This window comes from Cucurbita maxima, unplaced genomic scaffold (genome assembly GCF_002738345.1).
Source record: "Cucurbita maxima cultivar Rimu unplaced genomic scaffold, Cmax_1.0 Cma_Scf00129, whole genome shotgun sequence".
In the NCBI taxonomy this organism is placed as follows: Eukaryota; Viridiplantae; Streptophyta; class Magnoliopsida; order Cucurbitales; family Cucurbitaceae; genus Cucurbita; species Cucurbita maxima.
Genome location: NW_019272145.1, coordinates 121,071 through 142,322, shown reverse-complemented (window position 1 = coordinate 142,322; position 21,252 = coordinate 121,071). Strand labels below are relative to the sequence as shown.

At 33.9% G+C, this 21,252-nt stretch overlaps 2 non-coding genes across 2 annotated transcripts; one reads left to right on the top strand and one right to left on the bottom strand.

Moving 5' to 3' along the window:
- Positions 1-322: 322 nt before the first annotated feature.
- TRNAF-GAA lies at positions 323-395 on the bottom strand. Its single transcript has one exon. It is a non-coding gene; the product is annotated as a tRNA-Phe (tRNA).
- A 14,851-nt stretch (positions 396-15,246) lies between these two features.
- Positions 15,247-15,319, top strand: TRNAA-AGC. Its single transcript has one exon. It is a non-coding gene; the product is annotated as a tRNA-Ala (tRNA).
- Positions 15,320-21,252: the final 5,933 nt, after the last annotated feature.

Genomic DNA, 21,252 nt, shown 5'->3' with positions numbered 1-21,252 from the left:
TAATATTAAAATTGAAAATTCAAAAAGTAAAGGTAAACTTATGTCAGTTGGATAAAAAACGTGACGCTCTCCTCACTAATATTAAAATTGAAAATTCAAAAAGTAAAGGTAAACTTATGTCAGTTGGATAAAAAACGTGACGCTCTCCTCACTAATATTAAAATTGAAAATTCAAAAAGTAAAGGTAAACTTATGTCAGATGGATAAAAAACGTGACAGATCTTCCTCTAATTCGTTGAGATTGAGATACCTTTAAATAAAAGGTGACAGAATAATCGCTAATGACACTAATTTTAAGTCAAGTTATGCAACTTAAACAAAGTGCGGTGAACGTGGATCGAACACGTGACCTTCAGATCTTCAGTCTGACGCTCTCCCAACTGAGCTATCCACGCAATCATTAGAAAAACACGTGACCTTCAGATCTTCAGTCTGACGCTCTCCCAACTGAGCTATCCACGCAATCATTAGAAATAAAAATTCATCAGAGATCTTCAGTCTGACGCTCTCCCAACTGAGCTATCCACGCAATCATTAGAAATAAAAATTCATCAGTATAGGTATTTTAGCTGATTCATTGAGATTTTAAAAAGAAATAATGACTAATTTTCTATTGAATAGTCCGGTTATGCGAAATAGGTTTGGTTAACATGGAGATCGAACACGTGACCTTCAAATATTAAATTTGACTCTCTCCAAACTGAGCTATCCCTGCTAACATTAAAAATGAAAATTTTTAAGTAAAAGTATTTACGCTAATTAATTGAAATTTTAGAAAGAAATAATCACTAATTTTAAATTGAATAGTCAAATTATGCAAGATTGAACACGAGACCTTTAGATCTTCAATCTAATGCTCTCTCAATTGAGCTATCCACACTAACATTAAAAATGAAAATTCATCAGTAAAGGTATTTTCACTAATTCATTTTAATTTTAAATAGAAATAATCACTAATTTTTAATAAGATATTCAAGTTATCCAACTTTTATAAGGTGCGGTGAACTAGAACACGTTAGGTATTTTCGATAATTCATTGAGATTTCAGAAAGGAATAATGACTAATTTTAGATTGAATAGTCGGGTTATGCAACTAGAATCAGGTGCGGTGAACGTGGATAACAAACACGTGACCTTCAAATCTTCAGTCTGATACTCTCCCAACAGAGTTATCCCCGCTATATTAAAAATGAAAATTCATAAGTAAAGGTACTTCCGCTAATTCATTATATTTAAAAAAGAAATAATCACTAATTTTAGATTGAATAAGCAAGTTGTGTTTTTAGATTGTATAGTCAGGTAATAAACTTGTATTAGGTGCGTTGAACGTGGATAAAACACGTGTGACCTTCAAATCTTCCGTCTAACAATCTCCCAACTGAGCTACTCTTGCTAACATTAAAAATGAATATTCATCACTAAAGGTATTGGGTACGCTTCTGGAAATTCAACAAAAGGCAATAGTATTAGACCGAGATGCCAGATTTAAATCTCGCTTCTGAAAAATTCAACAAAAGGCATTGGGTACGCAGTTATAGTACGACATTCCACCCATAAACAGATGGTCAAACAGAAATGCTCAAGCAAATATTGGAAGAAATGTTGAGGACATATGTGATCGATTTAGCAGGAAGCTGGGATAAATACCTACCCCTTATGAAATTCTCTTATAATAATAGTTGCCAAGCAACCATAAAAATGACCACATATGAGGTTCTCTACGGACGAAGATTTTGATCCCCTATCTTTTGGGAAGAAGGGGGGACAAACGAGAACTATTGGACCAGAGCTATGCAAATTACCAACGCCGCAGTCTAGAAGATTAAAGCTAGGATACAAACCGCACAAAGCCGAGAGAAAAGCTATGCAGATCTAAGGCGCAAGGACATGGAATTGTTGGTAGGGGATCATATATTCCTAAAGGTAGCACCCCATGAGAGGGGTGCTCAGGTAGGGTAAAGAGGGGAAGCTAAGCCCTAGGTTTATCCATCCCTTTGAGATATTAGAAAGGATTGGATCTAGAATCGGGCAATGCCCAAATTTGTCTGTAGTACGTAATATCTTTCATGTATCCATACTACGGAAGTATACCCTAGATCCTTCGCACGTACTGGCTCATGAAACTCTCTTCTTGAGAGATGACCTAACGTATAAAGAAGACACGATTCAAATAATAGACAAGAAAGTCAAAAGATTGAGAAACAAGGAAATCGCTCTTGTTAAGGTCCTATGGAAGAATCATAGAGTAGAAGAAGCCACTTGGGAAACAGAAGGCAAATAAGAACCTTGTACCCTGGCCTATTTTAGAATAAGCACTTTCGATGACCGAAAGTTTTCAAAGGAGAGGAGAATTTGCAACACTCAAGGTCTCCAATAAGAGACCGTGTATAATCCCTACTAAGTTGTATCTAGAAGCAAAGAACAAGTAGAATTGAAAAAACATTGAGAAGATGATACTTTTTCTAATTTTTATAAACTTCCCGAATCATTAAATTTTTTATAGAATAATAATTACAAGGGGCTTAAAAAAGAAAGGCTCCGATCGGAGAAGACATTTCTGGCAGAAGATTCAAAAAAATCAAGAATGAAATTATAGAAATTCTAGATGTTTCAATGGTAGTGGAAAATCCGTCTATAAATTATGAATTAGGGTAGACTATTAGGGGAAAGAAGCAAGCTTAATCGAGTACCCAATCGAGAGATACAAGTTTTTTGTTTTGGGGTATCGTGTTCATGGGTTTACCTCGAATTCGAGAACTAGTCCACTGTTCATTTCCAAACTTGTTCCTGCACCTTCTAAATAAGTTTACCCATAAGTTTGGTGAAGGAAAGAGGTCCTCAAAGTGCTAGTAGGTTTTCCCACGAATCAGTCCATGTTAGGTTACCCTCTAATGTTTTCCTAAGCTAAAACCTCAACTCTTAAAGCCTAACCCAAGACATTATGTATAAACCTAAGTTCATCAATAATCCATGTACCAAGTACATAGAACTATGTGAATAACGTGCTAAATAAGTTGCTAGGATCCATACCCATAAGTAACCATTATTTGCCCATAAGTTCTTCTTTTGAGTCTGCTTCTTATTTTGTGTTTATAACGATTATGTATATGTAACACCCCAAACATGAAGAAAATTAGCTCCCACAAAAATAAGCCACTCATGAAAGACCCTAAGGACAGAAAGGAAAAAAATTAAAGTTTTAAGCAAGAACAAGGGACTTAGTCAATTGAGTACCCTAACAAGTGATTTCAAGGATTGGAAAGGAAAAAGTAAATGAAAAGGGCAAAAAAGTCATTTTATCAATTATAAAAAATCTTTCTCGATTTGTAATTCCTTATGTAGAAGGAATCTCAAGATTCAAAAATAAGGGGGAAATGAACAAAAAAACAATGAGGAATTTGTAGAAATATTATGGATTTTTCGAGAAAAATAATAATAAAATATTCGACATGTGGAAATTACCAAAATACCCCTGAAAGAATGGATAATTAGAAAAATGCCACTCCTATTAGAATCAGAGCATCTACCGTGACCATCCGAGCAAAATCCTTCAAACTCAAATCTCAACCGTTGGATCTCCTCCAAAATTTGATATGATCTCAATGAACACGCACGGATCATCACATCCAACGACTAGTATTCAAAGCCAAGGTCGATAAGGCTATGATCGGAGTTGATATCTCCGAAAAATTATCCAGAGAGTTCAATCTCTAAATAACGAAGATTTTAGAGCTCTCAATGTCGGTTTAAGCTCCTCTGATAAAGTCTGAAGTAGGAGAACCAATACGAAATAAGAATCGAGAAAGGTTGATCCCCCAATCGAATGCAATAAGCGTTTAGATTATGGGTCTCCTACTCTAAGATTTCTTCCAAATCAAGAGCAATTCTCCACCATTTCTCTTCGAACATCTAAATAACGAAGATTCTGGAGCTCTCAATTTTGGTTTAAGCATCTCCTATAAAGACTGAAGTAGGAGCAACAATACGGAATAAGAATCGAGAAAGGTCGATCCCCCAATCGAAGGCAATGAGCGTTTAGATTATGGGTCTCCTACTCTCAGATTTCTTCCAAATTCGAGTGAATTCCTCCCCCATTTCTCTTCAAACATATTCCTATAGTTTCTCAACAAGATTACCCACAAGTTTTATGAAGGAATAGAGTTTTGAAAGTGCCCAGAAACCATTCCCTCAATTCAATCCGCCATTGAAGAACTTCAAGAAAAACTTGAAAATCAAATTCGAGGATACATGATGACTCGTCGAGCAAGAATAATTCCAATTAGTTTCTGCACCTCCAAGGAATGCTTCCATAGAAGACCACGAAGAAAAATAACCTCGAGAGCGTGCCGAATTGAAGGAAATAAGTTTCGAAATTAAATTGGGGATAAGAGTCGAATTCCTATCTACGATCTCTTTTCCTTCAAATTAAGGATTCCTCTAGCTTCAAAGGAAGAAGTTGAGTAAACTTGATGAAAGAATTGAGAGCTGAAACGTCGTAGAATAAGCTACCCAAGAGATCGAAAATCTTGTGTTTTGAGTGAGTTGCATACTGAGTTCAATTTCTAGAAATTAAGGTCCTAGACTCAAAGACATTCATCTAAACCAATTCCTTTAGCCTGAAGAAAGGATATGAAAGAGGTTCAATAAAGAAATAGGGCCTTGAAACCCCTAGAATCAGCTACCAAATATAAAAATCCTTTGTTTTTTCTCCTGCGATAAATCAGATTTTGGACGAACTTTGGAAGCGAATATCTTAGGCTACGATCAACGAGAAGGTATCAAATCAATCCCTAACCCTTCCTTGTAACACTCATCTTTAAGTTTCACAAAGAAATCAAGGAGAGAAATGCTGTAAATGTGGCTGTACAGGCCGAGTTTCAGATGGCGGCGATGTGAAAAATGCGCATCTTCTTCCTGTTTAGAGGAAGAAAACGATGATATGGCCAGTTCAACTAAACTATCCAAGTCAACTAAAAATTTGACCTTTTCTTGGGTTTTCTCAATTTTAACCCTATTCCAGACCGATTCTCATAAAAACATTATGGTTTCATAAACTAGACACAATAAGGAGTATGTGGAAGTTAATTTGAAGTAATTCAGATACTGGAAGCTCAAGAATAGAGGTCCCAAACGTCAGCGAAGAGGCAAGTAGCCACCTTGGACTCTTTGTTAAGAAATACTTGTAGAAATCGCTTGGATTTTCATATGAACCCTAAACCAAGTATGAATTAAGAATATATAAAAAAAAAAAACCCAAAGAACCCTGAGTTAAGACCCTGAACCGATCAAATAGCTCGAGATTTAAGTAATGTTAAAATAACCCACTATATGAGCTCCGCTGCCCATCAAATTTTAATACTGAGCATATTATAGTATATTGAGGTTGGATATGAATTTTGGTGGTCATTGGATAAGGATAAGTAGGTAAACCAATAAACGGTGTAAAATGACCATAATACCCCTAAGGAAATTTACCTTCAGCTCATGACCTAGATGACCTTCAAATGCTATGAAATTCATCAGTAGATCTTATTTTATAAAATCTTATATGAATCCTTTAGGATTGGAGGTTTATAGAAAAGTACTCTAATTTTATCCCAAGAAGTTATATAAGGTAATGAAGTTTGGAAGTTATTGGAAAACTTTAGTTAGCGAAACCAAGACATGGGAGAAAATGCTATCCATATGACTTTTGCCATGAAGCACGATGTTTATAAATTTTGTAGTCATTGTTGCCAATGTTTGAAAAGTATGGTAGATAAATTGGATACTAAATTATTGTTTTCAACTGCATGTCATCTGAGGTGGTTATTGGTTAGAGCTATTATTTATAAGAATTTTAAGTCATAAATTGGGTAACAAATTATTGTTTTCAATTGCATGTCATCTTTAGATTAATGAGCTGGTTCATAGAACATTACGAGCATTGCTTAGGGCTATTATTTGTAAGAATATTAAGTCTTGGGACGAATGTATGCCACTCATTGTTCTCTTTTTGAAGTTGTTTATGGATTTAATCCACTTACGTGTCTTGATTTGCTTTCTATCATCTAATATTTTTGTGAGTAAAGCAGCCACAAGTAATGCAAATGAGATCAAAACATTGCATAAAGATGGGAATGAGACAATTGAGAAACAAAATTTCAATGTTGCTTCGAGAATTAACAAAGGACGGAATGAAATCATTTTTCAACCTAGTAACTGGGTTTGGATACATTTTCGCAAGGAGTGATTCTCATCTCAAAGGAAGACAAAGTTACATCCAAGAGGGGATGACCCTTATCAAGTCCTTTAAAGAATTAATAACAATGCATATAAAATGATCTTCCATGAGAATTTCAGCACATCCTACTTTCAATGTTGCTGACTCGAGTCCTATTGATGTAGGTGATGATTTTCTGATTCGAGGAAGAATCTTTTTGAAGAGGGGGAAGATGATAAGGATCTCGTTGTTCCAAATGTTCCAACTGGACCTATTACACCATCCAAGGCCAAGAAGATTCAACAAGCATTCATTTTTCATCTACAAAATTGGATAGGCTCAGTTCAACTATTATTTTATGTGTTACAAGCTTATTAGATTGAGGAAGGACCATTTGGAGCTTCAGAAGTGAATATTTACACGGTTGAAGGAGCAAATGAAGTTGCAGGCATCATTACATGAGTTGTTAGAAAACTTTATTTATTTTTAATTTCATAAAGTTTGTAATGGTAGAATTATCAAATTGACTTCATCTTTTGTGGAGATTCAAGGGGATCGAGATTAAATCCCGGCCACTAATTTTCATTCATGCCATGTTTTAATTTTTATTCTTTCTTATTTCTCAAAGATTAAAAAAAAAATTATCCTCTCTCGCATATGGTTCGTTATTTGATTATTTTCTCTTGAGTGAAATTTAAGTGAAACACATTCTCTACCCAAGTAATTGCAAGATGCAAGCTTCACACTAAGAGGAATCAAAGTCCCTATCAACATCCTTAAGTGTCAATTTTTATTCTCCATCTCAACATAAATTAAACTTATTTTCGTGAAGATATCTATTTATAAAAGAAAAATATCTCAGAGTCACAAAAATAAAAATGAGATATAGATACGAGACATAAATATGGTACCAAATAGATATGGTAACATGTCATTTGTAAAAAAACTAGGACACCGATGTGACAATGATACATTAATTAAAAATAATTATTTCAAAAAATTTATCAATTTTATATTAGAAATAAATTCATATAAATAAGTTTATATGTTTGTATACTTAAAAAAAAAACTTAAGGTACATTTCACTCTCAAAATATATTCAAAGTCAAGGGTATGATACGAAATGCTGGATTATAAATTTGTAATGTATCCATTGTATTAACAAGTATTCAGTACATGCCCAACGCGTGTTAGATTAGTGAAACTAAGTTATTCTCATGCTTTCTTTACACCTATTTAAAGTAGTTTGAAAACTAGCACCTCAAATATTATAATTGACTAACTACAACTTCAATTTTGTCCTTTAAGGATGGTTTTGACCAAAGAGAAATAAAATCCTAAATTTAGTACATAGTTGCAAAGATGGACATGAGAATGAGTTATTCTCATATGGAAAGAGATTTAACGGTAAGTTATATCTCATATCCTCTCTTTACCAATTATTTAGTTTTATTTAGTATGTTTCATAAAGATACGTCTATCGATAGCAAAAATAAATAAATAAATAAATAGAATAGAATAGATTAAATTACCCAAAAGTAATGGCTAACATAATTTAAAAAAAAAAATCATAAAAAGAAGAATGGATTAAATTGGCTCATTGCTAACATAATTAAAAAAAAAAAAACACAAACAACCAAAAATCAAGATTTGGAAAGTGTTAAACAATTTTGATATATAGAAATTTCAAGACTTTACTACTGCAATATTCCAATGAAATCTAACACTAGAGCATCATAAAATTTAGAGAAATGATTGAAATAGTGAATGGGTCATTGACGATAGAAATGGAAATGGTGAATGGGTCCTTGACGATAGTCGACCGTTATACTCTGGTTTTGGATGTAAGTGATGATTATTGGTAATATGAGTTGTGTCATTACCACACCGTTATCAAGAGGAAGTAAAGTATAGTAGAATAGATCAAGCGATCCATTTGTTGAGAGTACTGTAAGAGGCACACAAGCAATATTTTAAGTTACTTTTAAGATTAAAGGTAATAAAGTAATTATTGCCAGTTCTTTTTATGCATCTTATTTTGATCTAGCACATAAATGCTTCCTAATTATTTTATTTATTTTTTTATGAATTAGGTTATGAAGATCATTTGAATTATAAACCCTTTAATTCAAACAATATTTAATAACTAATGGTTTTAATATTTATACTCAAATATACTAACAAGTACTAGTAACACTAGTCTCAATGACTTAAATAATACAACTATTATCTCGAACTATAAAGAATTTAATTCCAACCTATTCTAATGGACAAACGCTTTATTTGACTATTGTAAGATTTCACTTCCTCAATTTAAGTAGCGTTCAACTACAACTATAAATATCAAATTCTTAAGTATTCATGAACAAAATCGGCCTAACAATGTCTCTTGGAACAATTTACCAAAGGTGTTAGAATGAACAGTGTGGAAGGGTTGCCTTTAGATGCTTTAGTACCAATTAAAGATGTCAATATTCTAGTAGTGCAAAATGCAGGAAGGTTCGTAATTGAAAAGAATAACGAGAATAGTGAACATCGTGTCATCTACAAGCGTGTGGTGAACGGTCTAGTTAGTATGACTAGAGAACATCGTCCTTGTAGAATTTATATTATTGTGATAGAAGTTATAAATAACGATGATATTCCTTGGTCTTTTATTACAAAGGTGCAGAATTTTCTTTTTGTGCATGTGATATATCCATCGCCACCTACTTATAAGCTCTCATCTTTTAAAGAAGTTCTCGAGTTCCTTGTCCCCAAGTAGCAATACAACTACTAGAATGCTATCCCTACTTATAATAAGCCCTCTCTCTCTCTCTCTCGAAATATGTGTGTGTGTGTTTGTGGGTGTATTAATCTCTTTAATTAATGAAATATGGCATAGTCATAATGATATTATGAGTATCTTTTCTATCCCTCCCTTCCTTATTGCTATATAAAGAAAATGAAGATTATAAGTAAAAGTGTACAAGTAATTTGTTACTTTTGAACTTAAAATGCTTATAATTCAATTTATCTTTGTTATCAACAATAATTATCAAACGGTATATAATTTTGTCCAAGTAAGGTCGCTTCTGATTCCCTATATGATATCATAACACAAAATCGAGCGGAAGGGTTAACGATAAAATGATAACAAAAACCCATTCGTCGAACTAACTATAAAGGAAGGGTTGGTTGGAAACCATGTCTATACTTCTTTGCTTTAATCACAGGTAACTAAAGATATATAAGAACAATAGAATATGTCATGCCCAGTCAAAACATAAAAAATTTCTTGCCATGTTATAGTTAATGAGTATGGTATGCACAAAGATCCGACGTCACACTTCATGATTGGAGACCAATACAATTAGCTAAGGTCGTCCATACCGTCTTTGGTCGAATTATGTCAAGCAAATGTTGCAGCAAGCAAAGAGATTTAAGGCACAAATGTCTCTGATGTGAAAGGCGCACCAATTCAATGAGATTTAAGTAACCATGAATAAGACACATGATACAGCTTGTAAACGAAAAAAGTCCATGACTCTTGTTATTTTCTTCCACTACAAACCTTCTAGCCTCGTGCACTTTTTTGTCATTGACATCCTTAATTGAAATTAGAATTGAAGGAAACACTTCTCCACAACTTATTATGGAACACCTTTGATAGACAGTTTCAACAGATTTACTTTGTCGAGGAATACTTTAACATTCGATATTTATAGTTGAACGCTACTTAAATTGATGAAGTGAAATCTTACAATAGAGGTTAATAAATCATTTGTCTATTAGAAGGGAGCTTGGAATTAAATTCTTTATAGTTGAGATAAGGGATATTTTAGTCCAACCAAGTATACTTTTTAGTTTTAAAATTAATCAATTTTTTTAGTTTAAAATAAATTGATTTTTTAGTTTTAATTTTATTCCGAATAAATTAATTTTGATGTGGTGTTATGTATTTTAATAAAATTAACATTAACTTAATCAACAAAAATTTGTATTTTTTTTTTAAATTATAAGCTAAATTAATAAAAATACCATTGAAATTTGCACTTTATCTAAAAAAAATTACTCATAAATTTTTTTTTTAAAAAAATACTGTTGAATTTTCAAAAAAAAAAAAGCTTCAAAACTACTCTTTAACTTTCAAAAGTGTTTAAAAAAAGATAGATGATGAGAAAATTGTGTTCATGGGGAGAAAATTGAAGGTTATTTTAGGGGAAGGTTTTCAAGATCAGTATAAGATCCTGAAAACATAACAAGAAGTAATATCCTAGCTTAAGGTCGCCATTAAGAACCTACTAGTAGGCTACTTACTAAGTTTTACAAACTCCATGTTTATCATGTTTATCCTAGCTTAAGGTCCCATTAAGATCAGTATAAGAGTTGCCTTTTGAAAAGGACTGGAAAGGAAAAAGTAAATGAAGAGGGCAAAAAAAAAGTCATTTTATCAATTATCAAGAATCTTTCCGGATTTGTAATTTCTTATCTAGAAGGAATCTCAAGATTCAAAATAAGGGAAAAATGATATAAAAGCAATTAAGAATTTGTAGAAAAATTATGATTGTTCGAGAAAATAATTATAAAATATTCAAAAAGTGGAATATTACCAAAATACCCCTGGAAGAATAGATAGTTACAGAAATGGCACTCTAATTAGAATCAGAGCATCTACCGTGACCATCCGAGCAAAATCCTTCGAACTCAAATCTCAACCGTCGAATCTCCTCCAAAATTTGATATGATCTAGAACGAACACGCACGGATCATCACATCCAACGACTAGTATTCAAAGCCAAGGTCGGTAAGGCTATGATCGGAGTTGATATCTCCGAAAAATTATCCAAAAAGTTTGATCTCTAAATAACGAAGATTCTGGAGCTCTCAATGTCGGTTTAAGCATCTCCTATAAAGTCTGAAATAGGAGCAACAATATGGAATAAGAATCGAGAAAGGTCGATCCCCCAATCGAAAGCAATGAGCGTTTAGATTATGGGTCTCCTACTCTCAGATTTCTTCCAAATTCGAGAGAAATCCTCCACCATTTCTTTTCAATCTTATTCCTACAGTTTCTCAACAAGATTACCCGCAAGTTCTATGAAGGAATAGAGTGCTGAAAGTGCCTAGAAACCATTCCCCCAATTCAATCCTCCATGGAAGAACATCAAGAAAAACTTTAAAATCCAATCCAAGGATACATGATGACTCGTCGAGCAAAAATGATTCCAATCAGTTTCTGCACCTCCAAGGAATGCTTCCATAGAAGACCACGAAGAAAAATAACCTCGAGAGCGTGCCGAATTGAAGGAAATAGGTTTCAAAATTAAATTGGGGATAAGAGTCGAATTCCTATCTACATTCTATTTTCCTTCAAATTAAGGATTCCTCTAGTTTCAGATGAAGAAGTTTAGTAAACTTGATGAAGAAATCGAGAGCGGAAACGTCATCGAACAAACTACCCACGAGATCGAAATCTTGCGTTTCGAGTGAGTAGCATACCAAGAACGATTTCTAGAAGTTAAGGTCCTACACTCAAAGACGTTCCTCCAAAACCAATTCTTTTAGCTTGAAGATAAGATATGGAAGAGGTTCAATAGTATCTTAGATTAAAAAGACTTTTATGAACATCGTACCTATGTTAGTGTTATGTTATAGATATTTGTTTCAATTTCAACAAGTGGGGTTGAGGTGATTCAAATGGTTAATGCGATAATCCGGCTATTTTTTAGGTCTCTCTTGTGAAACGCCATCATGGTTGAGATGAGCACCCGAGTGAGTTTGACAAGGAGACTCGAATTTAAACTTTACCTACGTTTGAGAGGCACTATAATGGTCAAGTTCAATGGTATTTTAGATTAAAAAAACCTTTTATGAACTTTGTACCTTTGTTAGTGTTACTTTGTACCTTTGTTTGTATTACTTTGTACGTTTGTTAGTGCTATGTTATAGACATTTGGTCAAGTTCAACAAGTGGGGTTAAGGTGATTCAAATGGTTAATGTCACTTTATTTGATTCAAATTGTTAATGTGATAATCCAGTTGAACAGTTACCAGTTATTTCCAAGGTCTCTCTTATTGAACGCCAACAAGGCTGAAATGATTGAGGTGAGCACCCGAGTGAGTTTTACTAGTCTAAACATGGTTTCGTCACCAAAGCTTTAGAGTTTAATCTATCTTTACAAAAATATTTTGTAAAATATTTTTCTCTTAATTTATAATTAGTCATCAAAAGTAATAATTAGGAACAAATTTGGTTTAGAATTCAAAACTTTCAAATCATACTATTCCTTAACCAGATTCAAATCCAGATTCTTGAACTCCTTGTACCTTAAATAAAGTTGGTCTCCTCTAATAAATAGAAATTTCTCTTAAGATCATTAAATTCTTATAGACTCTAGGCTCAATATCATTAATACAATTATGCTTTATCTTAAACACGCCAAACATGAAACTAAAGTGCGTTCAATTTAACTCCATTTTATTGTCATCTTGAATGATGTTTAGGGTATATTCTTGATTTACCTTAAAGCTCTTGTGACATGACAGTTCATATTAGTTAAACTTTCTGCAAAATCACAAGTTAAAAAACAACAATGATGAACCTAGGTCTATTAGTCATTTCAAAGACAATTTCTTTCTCCATCTTATCGATAATAATAGTTCAACTAAATCCATATTATGCAAAGAAACAAGTTTACGACTCATAAAAACAGCTACCTAAATTATGTCCTAAAAATTTGAAAACATAAGTTATAGTTGATAATTACACAAAAATTTCCCTAAATTTATGAATTCGTGTCCAATTAGTTAATCCTAGAGATGGTAACTAGCATATAGTAATTGAAACTCCACATGAAGTAATTTAAAGTTCCCCAAAGTTTATCTCATCTTCAATGAAGCATGAATTTCATTGAAGTTCATGAAATGCTTATAGACTCCAACTCTGAGTACTATTAATGTGTTTCATTGAGTTTGTCATAAATGAAACTAAGGTGCATTCAATACAACTTTATTTTCTTGTCATACGAGACAAAATGGAAAAATTAAATCAAACAAACGGATGAACTGAACCGAATCAATCCAACCCAAATTGATTTAGTTTGTTTTTTTTTTGTTGGGTTGTTGGTTTATTTGATAACCCTTTTATATTATAACAATGCGCTCCAACTACTAAGAGAAAATATATTTGTGTAAAAGCTAAAAATATTTGATGTTCAAGAAAAGGCATTTGGTTTAGTGGTGTGATTCTCATTTGGGAAATGCCCCTATGTCTAAATCTTTTCTTATCAAAGGACTTCATATTCGACATCAACCTAACTTCATATTCGACATTTTATACTTACCATCATGCTCTTAATACTCATAGTCTTTCTTAACATCTCATCCCTAGGCTTTATTCTCCAAGACACATTATTTTATACTTACCATCACGCTCTTAGTACTCATAGTCTTTCTTAACATCCCATCCCAAGGCTTTATTCTCCAAGACACATCATTTTATGCTTACCATCATGCTCTGAATACTCATAGTCTTTCTTAACATCCCATCCCAAGGCTTTATTCTCCCAAACACATTCTACATCTAAGGACTTCATGTGTTTCCTGCAATACAACAAAATACGACCTTAATACATAGGCCTAAGGCTTCATACATACGTTTCAAGTGGTAAAACAAGGGCATTTGGTCTAGTGGTATGATTCTTGCTTTGGGTGTGAGAGGTCTCGAGTTTGATTCTCAAAATGCTCCTTCAAGAGATTGTAGTACGAATTTTGGGGATGTAGCTCAGATAGTAGAGCGCTCACTTCTAATGTGGAATGTTACGGGGTTGATACCTTGCATCTCTAAAATGAATCAATCACTAAATATATTATTTCTTTTCAATTTTTTCTTATTTACGACATACTTAGCCGGGATAGTTTTTCATGTCACTATTTTAAAAATTACTTCTTTTCAATTTTTCCTTATTCATGACATGTTGAGTAGCGATATTTGTTCATTTTCACTATTATTGATGATGGAAAATTTAGGGTTTTGTGATGCAAGAATTGTAGGGATGTAGCTTCGCTTAGCATGCGAGAGGTACGGCTTAGCATACGAGAGGTACGGGGATCGATACCTCGCATCTAGGGGCATTTCGGGTGTTCATTTCCCATGTGGAAAGTATGAGGATCAATACCTTGCATCTTCAATTGAATCGATTACTAAATATATTATTTATGTTCAAGTTTTTCTTATCTTTTCAATTTTTTTCTTATTTAGCACATAATGAGCTGGGATAGTTTTTCATTTTCACTATTACTGATGACGAGATGCTTAGGACTTTATGATGTAAGAATTTTGGGGATACAGCTTAGATGGTAGAGCGCTTGCTTTGCATGCAAGAGATATGGGGATCGATACCCTTCATTTCTAGATTTTCTTCATTTTCACTATTATTGATGATGGGAAATTTAGGGTTCTATGATGTAATATTTTATTTCTATTCAATTTTTTCTTATTTATGACATAATGAGTAGCGATATTTTTTCATTTTCACTATTATTCATGACGAGACATTTATGTTTTTGTGACGTAAAAATTGTGAAGGAGACATTTATGTTTTTGTGACGTAAAAATTGTGAAGATGTAGCTTAGACGGTAGAGCGCTCGCTTTGCATGCGAGTTGTACGAAGATTGATAACCTGCATCTCCAAAAGAAAGTATTTAATTTGTTATAATATTTTTTCATTTTCACAATTATGGATGCCCCGCATCACCAAAACAAACTATTTGTTATTAATATTTTGATATTCTTTTATTTTCACTATTATTGATGATGGGACATTTAGGGTTTTAGGATGTAAGAATCATGGGGATGTAGCTCAAATGGTAGAGCGCTCGCTTTGCATGTGAGAGGTACAGGGATTGATACCCTGCATCTCCAAAAATAAGACTATCTATTATGAAATAATATTGTTTCTTTTCAATTTTTCCTTATACATGACCTATTGTGTAGCAATATTTCTTCATTTTCACTATTATTGATGACGAAAAATTTAGGGTTTTGTGATACAAAAATTGTGGGGATGTAGCTCAGATGGTAGAGCGCTCGCTTAGCATGCGAGAGGTACGGGGATCGATACCCCGCATCTCCAAAAGAAAGAAATTATTTTTTTAAGTATGAGTTAATTTAACATGTTATGTATAAGGTAGGTACGAGAAAAAAAGAAAACATACTTATATTTATATAAGGATTAATTTAACATGTTATGTCTAAGGTGGGTACGAGAGAAAAAGAAAACATACTTATATAAGGATTATTATATCATTATGGCTATGCCATTTTTATAGATAAAAGAGAGTAATGTCCCACAAGCACATATAGAGAGAGGACTTATTGTAAGTAAAGAATGAAATCTAGTAGTTATACTGCTACTTGTGGAGAGATAATTTGATGACTTCCTCAAAGAAAACAATTCAACAACCAAATGTATATTCTTCCATCTTAATCTTAAGAAACCAAAAATTATGGCAATTAAAACTATAATGATGATGCTCTTTTAATATCATTTTATCTTTTCCACTTTCAATAGGCATGCCTACCCAAATCCTAACTTTCGATATTTGCTTTACTTGTGTACTCACGATATGTGTCTCAAATGGAACTATCAAACTAAAACTTACACTATTTTCTTCTCAATAAAACTTACACTATTTTCTTCTCAATAAAACTTACACTATTTTCTTCTCAATACAGTAATTGTCGCAAACCCTATGTAAATAATTTAACAGCGGTCTAGATCTAAAAGATATAATAATGATTATTGCTCATGGATTTTATTTACAAAGAAAATAAATGAAAGAATGATGATACATTACATAAAAAACTTAATATATAGCCCATAATAAGGATAGTTGGTTTAGTGGAATGATTTTTCTTTTGGGTGCAAGAGGTTTCGAGTTCGATTCTCGGAATGCCCCTCCGAAAGAAAAAAAGCACTAAAATAATTATCAGGCCTCACCCAAAGGAATTTGTTGCAAATGCATGCACAATTTACGTAAATTTCATGTAGTGGTGTATGATTATCGTTTCGGGTGTGAGAGGTCTCAAGTATATTGTATCAAAATGAATTATGCAAGAAGTTTCAAAGGTTCGAACCACACACACTCAAAAAAAAAAAATCTCCTTTTCTATCATATAGAATTGTCATTCTTTTGTCTTTTAAAATCCCTTTTCTATCATATAGAATTGTCATTCTTTTGTCTTTTAAAATCCCTTACCTTATCAATCATCAGGCAGGTTTATGAAAAAGAAATTCCACGAGTGTGACTTAGATATCCTTTCTTTGTGGTATCAGTCATGCTATTTGAATAGACTAAAGTCATCATAGCCTCTCCACCGGTTCCGAAGACTCCTTCGGCATCAATGTGCTCCAATGAAAGAGATCAGACCCTTTCCTGAACCAGAACCGGGCACAAAACGCTGAGGTAGAAAGTCAAAAGCGAGCTCTTTTCGTGTATACGCAATCTCGAAGCCCAATTACCTCACGGACTGTCTCCTCAACCCTTGCGAGTATGAGTGCTTGGTAAGAGAGAATGTCGAATGAGAAAGACATTCGATTACGGAAACATTCGCAACTACCAAAGTGCACTAAACCTAGTAGAGATCTTCGACCTAACGATAATGGAACTTCAAGCCCATTTAATCAATCCGCTTTGTACCTTATTGTTGACCGAACCGGTTACACGCCAGGCCCAAATTCTCTCTCAGTCACCCGGAGACGAAATTAAGATAAGATCTAAAGTTTACGAATCGAAGAGAAAATGGATCTGAGTTATACACGCTTTCATTTTCAAAAGCTTCGCTTGGCTACGGTACTTTATTCAGGATGTGCAACATTATGGTCATCTCTCTGCCGTGTATAGAGAATTCCTTGATCATTTCCTTGGCAGATAACACAAATGAAATCGATTCCCTGACCGCCCATCTTATAAGTTCATTCTTGTCTTGTTGGTTTGTTGTACTATTCTATACCTCTCTCGATTGATCGAAAGACGTTCGACAGCTGGGAGGGCCTATCGTGAGGGAACTTTCCTTTTCATGGTAGACAAAGTTAAAGAGGGAGATGTGTATGTCCACGGTGATCAAGATAGAGCGACTCCTTCTTTAAAAGAGGTTGGTTTTATCGAAACTGTTAAATCCGCTTTCGTAAAAGAAAAAATAGAAGCCCTTGGTTTGGCCGATGTCGATTCATATGGAAATGTGGACTCGATTCAGGATGAGGATTCCGCTTTTCATACTACTGCTATGAGCTGAAAGAGCTGGTACGCTATCTCGCTAAACGAAAAGAAAAAGCACATACTTGTTGACCTCATTACAAGTGGCGGGGGCTAGCCAAAGAAGATCAGTCGAACTAGGTTAGGACCCTTGATCTGGTTCAGCTAGGTTCTTCCATGCGAGAATGTATGTGTATCCGTATCTTCTTTTTGTTTATACGTTTGGAGAAACCTGCTAAGCCCGCCTTTCTTACCTAGTGTGATTCAATCTTTCAGCTCAAACTTTCCTCTCGTCCAACGAAAAAAGTAGGAGTACGACTACCTTTTTCTTTTCTTGCCCGAGCCAAGGGATCATTCAATTTCTACCAAAAAGTTCGTTATCTATTAGTTGCCATAATCGAATGTATTTCTCATTTCATGTTAGATCCTCCAAGAGCTTCCTAGTTCGTAGTAGACGAAACCTTGGACTTCTATTGGACTTATAGCATTGCCTGGTGAGCTCGTCGTTGAGGGTTGGCCTTACAGGAGATCGAGCAGCCTTTCTTTCCTTGCCTGGTATGCTTTCCCACTTATCATGTAACTAGCCAACTAGCCAAAGAGAGAGGGAGAGGGATCATATCAATCAATTTGTATGTGCATTTTGTCCATCCTGTACTTGTCTGCTTAGCTTTCTTAGCCAACATCTCCGGTTTCCCCCGAACCAAGAGGTTCGCTTATCCATACCCAACAGTCACACTTTCAGCTGAAAGACTGATTTTTTTTCATAAAGTCGGTTCATAGATCAAGAAAGAATGAAGCTGCTTAAAGGGACGGTTACACGATACTTCTTTTCATACTCGCCTTTTCTTTAACTCTACTATCAACCGAGCCATTCTCGTTTGTTGCTTTAAGGGGTCTCCCCATTGTAGATTACTCGGATTGGTTCTCGCATCCCTGTGCCAAAAAGTATGGGCGAATTTGGTTTGAGTGTTCATCGATTGGGTGGATCCATATGCTCCGGAGGGGTGAGACGAGGTGTAGCGCATCTGTTTTGGGTATGTTGTCCGCTAAAGGTTTTAGGAAAGGGGTACAAATTTTCTACAAAAAAATGAACCAAAATCCTTCTTCCTTGCAGGACTCACTCCTATCACGTTTAGAAGAAATATTTTAGAAAACGTGAGCGAGGAAATACGTTAAAAACAATTTCAAATAGAGCAATGTTATAAGCTAAAAGTAAATAAACGACAACTGGTCACGTTCTCCTTTAGTGCATTTTAGGACATTTTAGTTCTGATGGGTGTAGATATAATTTTGAGGGCTAATCATACATGTCGTAGGGTTAATCTGGTTGACGATGTCCAGAAACATGACGTTCAACATCATCACAGAGAAGACAACATCTGGCCTATTGAAGGTGTTGTCAAATATGTACGAAAATACGTCGGCTATGAACAAGGTGTATTTGATGCAGAGGTTGTTCAATCTACAAATGTCGATTTGTTGCAAATCATATAAATTAGTTCAACATGATTGTAAGTCAATTGAGTTGGGTGGAAATTATGTTAAAAAATTAAATTAAAGCATTGATTTTTATGTAATCTTTACTCGAGTCGTGGTATACTGTTGTTGCTGCAATCAACAGTTCACGAGGATCTAATAAATTGAAATTTAATGAAATTCAAGAGGTCAGCGAAAGCCTAAACGGGAAATTGGAGATTCATCAGACAATGCTCTCATTGTTGATCGAAGAGGAAAAAGTAAATCAAAGAGCCCAAACAAACATGGGCCATCAAAATTAAGAAACCGTGAAAAATCTCCAAACAAACAAAACGTAAAGTGTTGAAATTGTGGAGAAAAATAACACTTTCAGACAGATTGTACAAAATTGAAGAAAAGAAAAATCACAAATTTGAAGATAACAATAATTCCATATATTCAGCAGAAGATACTGAGACTGTTTTAATCCTTAGCGTGAATAACCCAATTGAATTTCGAATTTTAGATTCAGTTGCATCGTTTCATTCGTCTCCAAGTAAGGATTTTTTTCAAAATTTCAAATAAGAAAATGTTAGGAAGGTGTATATTGCCGACAACAAAACGTTGGAGATTGAAGGGAAGAGAGATGTCTACATATAAACTCTAACAGGAAATGAGTGGGTGAACATTATAGAATGTCAGAAATATTTCTGATCTCAAGAAGAATCTGATCTCTATTGGTCAGTTGGATAGCACAGGTTATGCAGCCGAGTTTAGAAAGAGTTTGGGAAAGATTGTGAAGGGTGTCATGGTGGTAGCATGACCTAAAATATGGAACCCTATACACCAACTAGAGTGTATAAACAAGGTTGTTGTTGCTAAGAGTGTTTCCAATTCAAGTAACAGCAACAACAACCAAGTTTTTAAACCCTACAGTAGTGTCAATAGACTTGCACATATGAGCATCAAAGAAATGAAGATGATGGGTGCAAATGGAGTTTTAGAAGGGCTAAAATCTATTGATATGGGTGTTTGTGAGAGCTGCGTTATGGAAAAATATAAACGAGTTAGCTTCACAAAATCTGCTAGAGAACCAAAGAAAGTGCGATTGGAAATGGTCCATACAGACGTTTGGGGACCATCTCCAGTTTCTTCATTTCTAGTACCAAAATTTCATGGATTAGATGTCTCGCACTCTGCAACAAAAACTCTCTGTTTTCCTAAGGCTAGTAATATATCTCATGACCACTCTTTTCCTCCTCACCATATCTAGACACTATAACGTCCAAGGACATTTTATAACTACCACGAAAATCAAAACATACAATAAATTTATACAAGTTTTACAACATATCATATACTACAAAATAGGGTTAGACTGCTTACTTGGCCGCGAAGAGACGTGTCATTGAGCTGAGTCATAGAGATATATGACTCTTTATCCTAAGAAAAAAATTATATAATTTAAAATTCGGCTGCTCCGATACCAATCTGTCACAACCCAAATTTCAAGGGTTCAAAACTCAAATAGAAACTAAAATTGAAAGTGAAAACAAATAAAAAAAAAGTAAATTAATATAAAATAATGTTGTAAAATTAAAATGAGATTGAGAAAACAACACCACATTAAATGTAAAATTAAATTAAATTATAAGACGGTGTTGTTCAAATTTATCCACAAAAAAAAAAGTGTTTGGGATAGAATTACAAAAAAAAAAAAAAAAAAAACTAAAACACAAAGACAGACTAAAGCTGCATAACAACCCCATCTGTGAGTGTACAACCTTTGAAGGCTCCCTCATACGAACCCATCCAAAATAATCACGCCGGTGACTGCATCTCTTGACTTTAAACTGCTAGTCTAAACATGGTTTCGTCACCAAAGCTTTAGAGTTTAATCTATCTTTACAAAAATATTTTTCTCTAAATTTATAATTAGTCATCAAAAGTAATAAATAGGTACAAATTTGGTCTAGAACTCAAAACTTTCAAATCTTAAATTCTTATAGACTCTAGGCTCAATATCATTAATACAATTATGCTTTATCTTAAACACGGCAAACATGAAACTAAAGTGCGTTCAATTTAACTCCATTTTATTGTCATCTTGAATGATGTTTAGGGTATNTTCTTGAACTCCTTGTACCTTAAATAAAGTTGGTATCCTCTAATAAAATAGGAATTTCTCTTAAGATCATTAAATTCTTATAGACTCTAGGCTCAATATCATTAATACAATTATGCTTTATCTTAAACACGGCAAACATGAAACTAAAGTGCGTTCAATTTAACTCCATTTTATTGTCATCTTGAATGATGTTTAGGGTATATTCTTGATTTACCTTAAAGCTCTTGT